Genomic DNA, 12579 nt, shown 5'->3' on the forward strand with positions numbered 1-12579 from the left:
CGTGATTTCATTCTCTTAACCTCAAAAGACCTAATGGCACCATTTTAAAGTAGCATATAATGTTTTTCGAAGAGATGGGAAGAAATAGTTATCCTTAAAAGACAGTTCGAACGAAAATCGTGAGTGTGATAGGGGAAAATGGTATAACGTATGTATTAAAATAATTTTCGGGTAATTTTGCACAAATAGATAGTATGTAGAATAGTATGTGACAATGAGAGATTTTCTTCGCGCTCTTCTCTTCCGCTTTTCACATATGTAAAAAAGAAAATTTTCACAACATTTAGCTAACTAGTGACTCCGTCAATGAAATGATTCATGCAAAGCTGATGTGTTAAAATGCATTAGTAATGCAGTAAAAGCAGAAGAGAGGAAACACGAAGAGAATCTCTCATTGTCACATAGGTCTATTTGAAAAATTACCCGAAAATTTACTAATTTCAATGATTTTTCTAGCGATTACCCTGCTACCTAGTGATAAATTCACCTATCAAATGCCAATCGTAGCATACCCTTTTGTGAACAGAAAAAATTGACCGCAAAATCAGTAATTTAGCAGTCAAGCAACTACGCTTGATGGTTTGTTCGTACTGCCAGCTCCTCCCCGGAACGAAGAAGTTGGACATCGTGAGACACTTCATGTCCGCCGGTGCTGCAGAAGCTGAGGAGGATGACTGAGAGCAAGGTGGCTTTATCGCTTCTTGTCTTGGGCCGGGAGGCCGAAGCAACCAGCTAAACGGTGAAGAATTACTTGACCAAAATAGACATTTTTATGCGGAAGCGACAGTCGAGGCCGGCCGTGTTTGAGCGGCAGGCAATAATTCAAAATGAGTGGCTGAAGGTGCAGGTGAAAAACATCTTTCCAGTGCAGTACAACGTCGTGGATTGACCTAATTGACTTTGTATGGCAACGATTAATAGGGGACCGGGGTACTTTACGTCCCCAAATCGGAAATATCTACACTCAACATATTCTGCACATAACGAATAGTAAATTTTCATATGAAATTCCATATGATTATCATGTGCCGCATATAAACACAATCCTCCCAGAAATACAAAAAATTATACGCGTATGAATAGTATGTGCAATTATACACATAAAAATTATACGCAGATGAAAAGTATGAGTAGATTTTTCGCTTCCACATAAATCATAACGGTTTGGCACATAAAGATCATTTACTGGGCACATTGCAAAAATCTATATGTGGGACACATAGAAACTATACGGAAAGTTTTCTCAGTATAGCAAGTATCAGGCAAATCATGCATTTCTTACCGTTTTCTGTCAGAGATACATTATACCATTTTTTCATTTCTATTTTAATATTTTGTATTTATACTATTTTCAACATAATCCATCCGAGAGCCCCTTGAAAGAAAATATGCACTGTCAGAAATGAAGCTCACCTCACCTCACCCATTTCAGGGGTGCCTAATTGAAAACAGCCCAACAAAGGAAAGTTGACGAACGAAATAATAAATAACAGTAAGAACACTAAGCAAAGCTCAGCACTAAACGGATTTTTTTTATATATTGTAAGAATGTATGCGGTTTAAGTTGAAAATTATCTGCGGAAAATTTTAATTTGAAGGTCCGTTTGAAAAAAATAATTCCGAACAATTTAATAATAATACATTCGTTATTTTTAAACCAGACCGCAAAACTCATTGTGCGATTTTGAAGCTTCGGTTGCTTCGGTGCAAGCTTTTAAACCCCACTTCCACAGAAGCTACACTGACTGGAAGCTTTTACTTTCGACTCCGTCACGTACGCATGTTTCTCCAAATGCCGCAAACGCCGCTTTTTTATTGCTCTTTCTCTTTGCGGCTTCCCGGTTCTCGTCATATTGGTATATTTTTCCGAAATTTTCACTTTGTTTTGTTCTCTCATTTTCATGGCGGCTATCATATAGACAGGACAAGATTCGCTCGTATGTTTTCATCCTGCGTTGAGAAGAAGTAAGCTTCTCACTTTTCTCTCGTATTTTGATTAACAACCAGAAGCAAAGTGCTGTCATCCCTTAATAGGAAAATCTCTGAAGCTCTCTCTCTCCCATTCTGTTAACCTGTGGTGAGCTTTCTGGAGGAAATTCGGTTTGATTGTTTGTGCTGTGTTAAAACGCTCTCCGCCCGGTTGCTACTATACAGAAGGCAAAGTTTCTAAACTACACCTCATTCGCTATGATTCGGTCCAGTAGGAAAAACGCGAGTAAAGAAAAGCTGTCGTGATTTTTCAAGTCTGCTAATTGATTGAAATTTAGGATCCTATTAAGATTCAACCGCAAGCATAAAGTAGGTGGTAGTGAAAAGTTTGTTTTTCAAAGAAATTCGTTGCTGAAATGCTCGAGTTTGCTTCCAGTAATATGTATGAGATTGACACATAAAGAAAAAAGAACGGAATCAAAACTTCTGTCGTGACAGCAGTTGTAATACAATTGGGTTACCAGGAAATATCTTTGTGCTGTTCATTTCGCATCGACAGTGTGAGAAAAAAGCTATTTTGTCGGCATTAGTAACCAACAGAAAAGAAGGTTAAACGAAAAAATCGTAAAGTGCGTAAAAAACGCTAACAACCAATCGAATAAAGTCGAAAGTGGATGGTGAAAATTGCAGCAGAAGTAAAAAAGATGAGTTAAAGTTTTCGGTGCTTTAGTTATTCTTCCAAGCTGTGAAATGTGATAAAATAAATAGGTTTTCTAATGCCCCGCAAGTGGGAATGTGTGTTCTTCTAATGCAGCAAAATGCAGAAGGGTGATAAAGCGAAATTCATTATATTCATTTAAATCAGAAATGTATTACGAAAATTTTGTGAAATGTTCAACAAAGTTCTGACTGCCAACAGCAAATTGTGAATCGATTGCAATATAACTCACGAGACCACTTTGAATAAACTGACGCCACAATCGGATTATATTGAATAAAACGCAATTACCAGTTTACGCATTGCCTCAATAGAACAGATACGAAGTAAGTGTCTATTTCCAATAAAACTAAATGTTACAGTTGAAAATCATTGCGTATTTAACACCAAATAAAAAATAGTCCATTTTCAAACACAAATATTTATGAGTCATTTAAAATTTGAACACATACATGACGTGATAAAATATTTGACACAATTCCTGCAGACGGCATTTTATCGGCATCTGCGAGCTACTGCGGCTCGTCAGTCCCGTCCGGTTTTGTCGGAGACTAATTTGATGAATTGGGTCAATAAACTTGTAATTTATAATACCGCGATTTATTCGCTAGCCTTTGTCTTGTTTTTCCTCCGTGTAAAACAAGGGGGTAAGCTGTGGTGAGAGGTCCCTACATGGAGCAATACCGATAGTAATTATCCTTGCAGAGAGCTTAAGAGAACGAACGTCTGATGTTCTTGTCGGTGGTGGTTGTGTGCGCAGAGCAAAAATGAAAATGAAAATTGAGAGATATCGATTCCTACCATATGAGATGACATACGAAAACTTAGCGGAAAATAAGGATGCAAAATGTTGGTGAGAATTCCGAGAATATGTATGCAACATATGGAAATTATTATGTGGGTTTACAAAGAATTTTGTTTAATGTGTTAAGTTTGTTGTCATGTCTACGAAGCCGAACAATTGAAATGAAAATGTGAAGTCGACTATGTTTGTACCCAATGCATATGACTCATAGCATTGCTCGGCATATTACGTTTTATTGTTATAAATAGATTGATTCTTTAAAGTACAGCACTTTTTTCCCAGCTTGTTTAAAAAAATAAAATCTGCCTAAGATCGGTTCTCCTGTAAAATTGTCACGACACTCTAATTTCGGAAATATTGAAAATTCTATGTTAGATCATTATAAATAATCAACTCACACTGGGTCAGTGAGCCTTTGAAAACACACATATCTTAGTTACTTAAGTTTTTTAATGAAATAATGTGAATAATAATGAGAGAATATGGCGTTAAGCTCGGGCTACCGCCTTCTCAAGTCCTTTTTTCAGTTTTGGTAACAATGAACTTTTCACCAAAGAATGTATAAAAATTATAAATTTTCGAAATAGGCGATATCCAAGAAATTTTTTGAATTAGATTTTTCTAGAAAAATCAGCACCTTTTCACTCATATTTATATGCCCACTAGACCCATGTACATTATTCAATGAAATTTTGGGACTTTTCAAACCAAGCTGTACGATCATTTTGAAAAAACGCTTTTTTGGACAATGTAAAAATTCGTTTATTCGTTGAAAGTTATAAACAAATGCCAAAAAGCGATCCAACCAGGACGAAATTCACCTACTAAAAGCTGCAATTTTTGAAACATAAGTTTAGTTGAGGGTGTCCGTAACTAGTGAACCGATTTGAATGATTTTGATTTCAAATGAAATGTGTTTTAATGCGGAAAAAATGTTAGAAGAAACTTTTTTACAAGCGCAAAAATATCACAAATTTCTTTTTGTTTTATCTTTTTCTTGCATTTTCATGCCTTGAGAACCTCGTTTTCTTATATTTTTTTATAGAGAGCTGCGAGTTGCTTTACTTATTTTTTAAAAATTAGGAAATAGGTACATTTCAGTTTTTGGATTTCTAATGAAATAAAGTTGCGATAATGGAGTGGAGGCGCATGGTGTTTTGTTTTGTTTAAAAACGGGGATGAATTTTAATTACAGGTAAAAACATAACACCATGCCTCTCCATTGCATTATCGCAACTTTAACATCGCAAAAATAAAAATTCATAAATCTCTAAATCTTTATGTTTACAAAACAATTCTCAACTTTGCAGAGCAATATATAAACGGAGATGTTTTGGTTTTCAAATACATGTTAATAATACAAAAAAAACTTTTCAATTTTTCTCTATTTCCAAATGCGTTGATTTTCAATCCCATATTTTTCCAAGAAATCTCAACAAAATACCTTTTTTTGATACAAAAAATAATTTGTTTCATGGTTCTTAAAACGAATTTTCGAAAAAAGGCATACATCACACCACCAAAGGTTTGAAACAATGTCCGAAATAAATAAAATAGAAATTAGTAGTTGAATTGTCAATCAATCAGAACAAATCTCGATACATTATTTTATACTCTTTTTCAACACTTTGTTGATATAATAAGTAATAAGAAAATATGAGTAAATACAATACAGCAGCAGTGTTTTTTTTAACATTAGAAAGAATGTGTATTGTCAGATTTAATTACTTATTGAGAATTATTTCAGCTGAGCTGGGAGCATGGAGTAACTGCAATTTATAAATTAAAATTTAGCACACTAAAAAACGAGCGAAACAACAATCATGCAATAAAGAATTGGCACAGTACATACGCTAGCTAGGTACCGCACGAGGGTTTCCATGTTATGTTGGCATCTGTGGATAGCAGTGTAATAACATACTGCATTCGTTGCATGGAAGCTATTTCCACCTACAACCAACCACAGCTAAAGCAATTGTGCTAGTCGGCAGAGGAGAGTTTCAGCCTTTCAAGAGGTATCATGCGACTTAATGTGAATTACTCTATGCCCTAGTTTGAACGATTCTCTCAGGAATTACGTGAGGACTCTCCTCGGCTACTTTTGGCTGTAATTATAGTTACTGTTACGGGTAAACTCTGTTATGATTATTCATCCTGCTTTCCAGGAAAATGATGTAGTGGAAATTATGATGCTAGCGAAAACGGATTTGAACAAAAACTATCATATTGTTGCGGCTCTCGTTGTGAATTGCGGTTTAATATTGTATAATCATTACCATTTTCATGGTTGTAAATTACTCTAGAATAGAGACATGCAATTTTTTGCGTCCAATTGACATTCGTGGAAGTGTCATTGAAATAAGACTTGTTAAGAAACGTTGAGCCGTGGGGTATTTCATGGATTCACAACTTTTGTAAAATAACCCACTTCAACAATTGAATTTTTCGCTACGATTGTCTCTACAATAGACAAAGAAAATAGGAGAAGAAAGTAATGAAATAAAAGATATAAATTAGGGTAAGACAAGATGGAAAGAGGGAAGCGTGGAAAATTAGATAATAGTAGGGTCATTTGTGGTTTAACGCTTATTAGGTTTGTAGTTTGCTGTAGTTTGCCGGGATACAAGATCCATGAATTAGAATCAGTTTATAATTCGAACCGATTAACACCAGATTAGAGTCCAGTGGATTTTATCTGAAAGCCCTTTCTGTACCATAATTAAGTACCATTAATGTGGAGTAGCTGCGGTTTCAACAAGACGGTGTGACATGCTACACCAGGCATACAGATTCATTGAAACGTTCGGCGAACGAAAAGCATGATGCTGGATATGGTCAAAATAAAGCTGAATTGATGTTGCATGAAAATTGCAAGAATTGTTTTTAATGATTAAGTTCCACCAAATCATGAATTTCTTCAAAAATACTCACGAATACTTCTAGAGATTTATGTTCCATTTTGCGGTTTAAGACACTTAGGTTTCTTGTAAGTTCAACTTCAATTCAACAATAACTTCAACAATGGAAAAAATAAACATCGAACCACCATGGTGGAAGACCACATATCTCGGGTACTTTTTCATTTCGACGTATCTGCAAATGAGATATTCTCTTCGTGTCTCCTCTCTTCCGCTGTTTACGGCGATACTAATGCATTTTGACACATCAGCTTTGCATGACTCGGTTGCCGGAGTCACTAGCTAGCCAAATGTTTTGTAAATTTTCTTTTCAATGCATTAGTTTCGCCGTAAAAAGCGATAGAGAGGAGACACGAAGAGAATCTCTCATTTGCAGATAGGGTATGTTGCTACATCGTCGTAATTGCCTATTCCCGTCCTATCCAACACAAATTATTAAAAATATCAGCATTTTTATGACACACAATGCAAAACTAGTTATTCCCTAATATTATAGTTAGTTGTCTATCATACGCAATCAATCAAAGTGAGCTGAGATCTATTTAAATGCTTTTTATCATTAAAGAAGTCCTACCAGCTAAATTTCCTACGTTTTTTCGTGCGACGAAGAAGACAATGTCGAATAATCGTTTTAATTTCCGTCATTCATAAATGAAAATAACTCAAGCAAGGCATTGTCGTTATTCTACAGCCAGAAAAACTTGCCTGACCTGCAGAAATTTTGTAGAATAAGATTCGTCATGCCGTCCTACACAAATACATGCGCGTTAGCTTCGTAAACATTGTTGTGATTTTTAGTTCGGACGATGAAAAATTTTGTTGGACGGATTTTAAAACGGTACGACAAATTTTAGCAATAAAGTCAATTGCGTAATTTCAATAATATGCTTTAATAGTCGCTTTTCAGTGATTTCAAAGTTCACGGATCGGAAGGTAAGTGTGTTTTAGTCAAATCAGTACAAGAACTTTTGGAGTATTCACTAAATCCATCCAGCAAATGATGAAAATTAGAATGGCTTTCCTTATTACGACGGGAATTAGAAAAAGACCCTACGTCGAAATGAAAAAGTACCCGAGATATTTTCTTCAAATTTCTGTTGAACCAGTTAGAATGTGTACAGAATTCTGCTGAATTTTGCAGCATTTAGGATGATTTTATATTATGTAAATCTTGGGAGGGTTACGAGCCTCAGTCCGTTGAACGAATCCAATGCATTCCACTACGGTATTTAATCGATATCTTCTTTTTCTCTCAAACTGCCGGCAAATCTTTTTATCCAGATCTGGTTTTGACAAACCAATTTCACAACTCCGACCGGGTTGCATTTCCTTTAATGTATTATGCACCTACCAGTCAGTAGCATTTTATTTTGGGCCGCATGAATACTAACCCCTTTCCACTTCGCTAATTTGGTAATTGAATATCCACTTTCGGTAGTACAGTCGTTGGTCACAATCTTTTCGTGTTTTTCTTCTGAAAGCATTCTCATTGTTGAACTCAACCGAAAAATAAAACCATCAGCCTGGATTAATCTGTGTATTTTATGTATGGTGTTGACAATGCGCGAATTATTAGCAGCTGTCAAAACAAGTCATGGTCTTTTTCACACAGCAACATAAATGTGGGTTCACACTAATAGATGTTTCCTATACCTACATATTGCATAGAAAAGCTGGCGTCACATACATGCAAAATGTGCCAATAAATTACCTTAAATACAATCATCGATATCGAAACCATATATTATCATTTAATTTATTATGAATGTCGATGATATCAGATATCTAATTGAATGATAACATTTGGGATTGCTGTATTGAATTTGATGGGCTGTCTATGTGTTGCGGAAATTGGGAGTATACCATTTTTTCAAATTAATATGGCTCATGTTATCTTTGTTACCTGATCACTCAGCTCTGGGTTTATTTTACATGAACTCAGTGGTTTCGATTCGATTCGAAACTTTACCGTGATGTCCGTGATGATGGCGACGGAGAATACATGTAAAGTATTCCTTCTTCAAACCAAAACAATCTTACCATTATCTGAGAGGCGGAAATGGAAAATTGATTTTAAATTCTAACACCATGTAAACAAACCCCCGCTCCCCCGTGACTGTCAAAAAAGTAAAGTTATCTTACGTCTCATGCAATTGTCTATTGATTTTCGTTGACGTTCAGTGGCACGTGTGTTACACATCGCCGCGCCAAGTCTAAGTTTAACTAATTAACTATTCAAAACGATGAACACTGTTGATGAGCAGTCAGTAGCATTTACACAACAAAGTTGAAACGATGGAAAGGCAGATCGACGACCTTTCTTTATTAGTTTTCGTTTACATCAAACCTTTATATTGCAGCGTGAGATCACGTGAAGGCTGCAATATTTAGGATCGATACTTCCAAAGTAAATTCGATGAATTTATTCTAGTCTAAAGACTGCATTCGAATAAAAAAAAATTGGACACACGCATTTGTTTATAACTTTTTTCCATGTAAGTTAAAATAACTGAAGTTTTGACTTAAAGTGGTTGGAAGTTTACAGAGGGTATGTTGCTACTTCGTCGTAATTGCCTATTCCCGTCCTATCCAACACAAATTATTAAAAAATATCAGCGTTTTTTATGACACAAAATGCAAAATTAGTAATTCCCTAATATTTTAGTTTGTTGACTAACATTTGCGATCAATCGAAGTGAGCTGAGGTCTATTTAAATGCTTTTTTCATTACAGAAATCCTAGCAGCCCAATTTCTTACTGAAGTTTTTGGAGCGTCTTAGTAGAATACGAAACCTAAAATTAAAAAAGAAGAAAACTTATTCAATTTAATTCTACTATGTAGATTTTATTCACGACAGATACGTATTTCGCCTACGACTTGCAGGCTTCCTCAGTGTCTGTTTTCGAACTTCGAAAACACTTCGGTTCGAAAACAGACACTGAGGAAGCCTGCAAGTCGTAGGCGAAATACGTATCTGTCGTGAATAAAATCTACATAGTAGAATTAAATTGAATAAGGTTTCTTCTTTTTTAATTTTACAATTTCTTACGTTTTTTCATGCGACAAAGAATAAAATGTCAACTAATCGTTTCAATTTCCTCATTCATAAAATGCAACGCATTGTCGTTATTCTGCAGCCGGGAAAACTTGCATGACCAGCAGAAATTTTTGCAGAATAACATTTGTCATGCCGTCCTACACAAATATATACGCACTAATCTTGTAAACAATGTTTTGATTTTTAGATAGGACGATGAAAAATTTTGATGGACGGATTTTAAAATGATACGACGAATTTAGGAAATAAAGTCAGTTGCGTAATTTCAATAAAATGCTTTAATAATCGCTTTTTAGTGAATTCAAAGTGCTCGGTTCGGAAGGTAAGTGTGTTTGAGTCAAATCAGCACAAGAACTTTTGAAGTATTCATTAAATCCATCCAAGAAATGATGAAAGTTAAAGTGGGTTTACTTACTACGACGAGAATTAGAAACAAACCCTAGGTAGAGTTTCATCAAAATCAAAATACATTGAGTGGTTACAGCAAAGCTTTGGAACAAAGTGGTGACAGCAAAATGTTGGTGCGCAAAAAAAATTGGGCACTCACTACGAAAACCCGGAGGATAAACAGCTCGAAATCTCACATTCAACCATACTATTGTGATCAGAACGTGCAAGGAGCATCGGGTGGAAGGCTAGCAGTGTCAAGAAACGGGATACCGCCGATCCAAATGTCACAAAAAAGGCGAAAGCTTCGGTTTGTTTTGTGCAAAAAACAATGACATGTTCCGGACCACGAACTAGAAGTGGAAGACGAGTGCGACGAAAACCGCTCTCTTCAGCAACCCCACTGGCACCAGGAACAGGGGGACTCAACATGCAAGATGGCTCGACCAGGTTGAAAGTAATTTTCGAGTTCTGAGACGATTGGGAAATTGGCGGCGAGTTACCCAAGATCGAGTTCAATGGAGACGACTGATTGAAACAGCACGAGCCACTCCTGCTCCAGGCTGCTGCCGACGATAACGATGTTCTGGGCCACCGTGAACGAGGGGCATGATATATGATAATATTATGAAGTGTCTTGCCCCTCGACCGTGCACAAAGTTCGAAAGCTACCGAACCGGGATGACATATAGAACATATTGGCCAAGGAACCGGCCTGGAAAACCGTTCTGACACATTCCAGTGTTACAGGACACCATGCCTACCACCCAAATCAGTTCTTTTTGAACCAAATCCCTGGCATACAATTCCCAAAAATCCCCTTTAGTCACCAATTTTACAAGCTATCTGCTAAAAATTTTGGTGAAACAAGAGCCAATTTACGCAGTAAAAATGGTTGCTAAAATGGAATTCAAAAATTCATACGTGTTGTACAAAATACAACAGCAGGAGTAACCGAAGTGAATTAAATTTATTCAAGAAAACTTTATTGATGTAAATCAATAGAATGGCATTACAGGAAATTATGCATAGTTCAAAAACCTATAAACTAGACCTTTACCGGGCACTGTATATGTTAAAGAATAATAATTTCTCCTACAACTTACTTTTACTTGCACTTACTCAAAATAGTAACAACTCAAATTAGTAGTAAGTTAAAAGTGTTCCTATTTTGTAGAAATTTTGTAAACTTGTTCAATTTTCGAAAATTTTATGTGATATAAACCAACGCAACTTTAACCAACAAATGAATTATGTTCCGAAGATGTGTCGATTTCTGTCTCAAGTAGCCAGTAAGACTGTATAACAAAGGTTCCTTTCACCACTAGGTGGATTAAATCAGGTTTTTATATCTTGAATATAAGTTCAAACACACTTGCACTTTCAACTCTAACCCCCTCTTAAACAGATTAAGGTCGTTATTTTTATAACCTGATGATGTTTGGTTATTACACATCTTTCAAGTTAGCAAAACGACCTTCTCTTTTGTCCTTTTATGTACGGAGCCAGCATGGCTTAGTGTTTAACAATATATCTCACACCTTCATAAGTTATCGATTTCCCATCAACTTGACAACGGTTAGGTACCTCTACCTCTTTGCTTTCTACAAAAACATGAATTCATAACTGCAAACGTTCATGCTTATACCATATCGGCTTCTCGTACATGCAAAGGTTAATAATGCAGATCACATTTTAACGATAAAAAATATATTAAATTAGATTCACTGATTATATTCATACAAACACTAATAACACAGTTATACACAGCTTGGAGTGGATCAGACGGTATAATATCAAGTATTCTATGCTACTAGTGTTATTCCCGTTATTCAGCATTTGCATTGGTTTAATTCATAGCAACAGCTTTTCTTGCGACGGACCCTGGCAATCGCGTTTACTCATCATCGAAAGTGCAAATGGCCGGACACAATTTTCACGCCTGTCACATCATCGGCTGCAAACAGCATTTGCATAAAGATATTTTCTCGGTGAGCGAGAATTATAAACACTTGTTGCAATAATGATGAACAGGAAAAATATGCAAATTGTCTTGTTTGCCGTTGTTGAGCTTGGGAACGATGAAGATGTGTCAAAAAATCAATACGAGTTTCATAGAAATTATCAGAAAGACATGACAGTTCTTCCATAAGCAAAGCAATAAGTAGCGTAAACAATTGTGTTGCTACACGCTTTGCTCCCCTCTTGGACTATAGTAGAGTCTCCGTGATCACTTACCCCTATTCTAACCATAATAAAAGTAATATTTGTTTTACATAGAACACTTCATGACACTTGTTCTCTGGTCAAAAAATTGCATTTTATAAGTAGGGTTTATTTCTAATTCCCGTCGTAGTAAGTACAGCCATTCTAATTTTCATCATTTGCTGGATGGATTTAATGAATACTCCAAAAGTTCTTGTGCTGATTTGACTAAAACACACTTACCTGCCGCTCCGTGAACTTTGAAATCACTGAAAAGCGATTATTAAAACATATTATTGACATTACGCAATTGACTTTATTTCTTAAATTTGTCGTACCGTTTTAAAATCCGTCCATCAAAATTTTTCATCGTCCTATCTAAAAATCACAACAATGTTTACGATGCTAACGCGCATGTATTTGTGTTGGACGGCATAACAAATGTTATTCTGCAAAATTTCTGCAGGTCAGGCAAGTTTTCCTGGCTGTAGAATAGCGACAATGCCTTGCGTGAGTTGTTTTCATTTATGAACGACGGAAATTAAAACGATTAGTCGA

General features: G+C 35.9%; 2 protein-coding genes across 2 annotated transcripts in view; one reads left to right on the forward strand and one right to left on the reverse strand.

Moving 5' to 3' along the window:
- Window positions 1-12579, reverse strand: part of LOC128743297 (ruvB-like helicase 2) — a 77124-nt gene that overhangs the window by 43979 nt on the left and 20566 nt on the right. The gene's annotated exons all lie outside the window — the stretch shown is intronic.
- The window catches only part of LOC128743298 (uncharacterized), a 32128-nt gene continuing 21522 nt past the window's right edge, over window positions 1974-12579 (forward strand). Inside the window, exon 1 of the mRNA XM_053839852.1 lies at window positions 1974-2973. The gene's annotated coding sequence lies outside the window, so the exon portion shown is untranslated. The remainder of the gene's footprint in view (window positions 2974-12579) is intronic.

The sequence above is a fragment of the Sabethes cyaneus genome, chromosome 3 (genome assembly GCF_943734655.1).
Source record: "Sabethes cyaneus chromosome 3, idSabCyanKW18_F2, whole genome shotgun sequence".
Lineage (NCBI taxonomy): Eukaryota > Metazoa > Arthropoda > Insecta > Diptera > Culicidae > Sabethes > Sabethes cyaneus.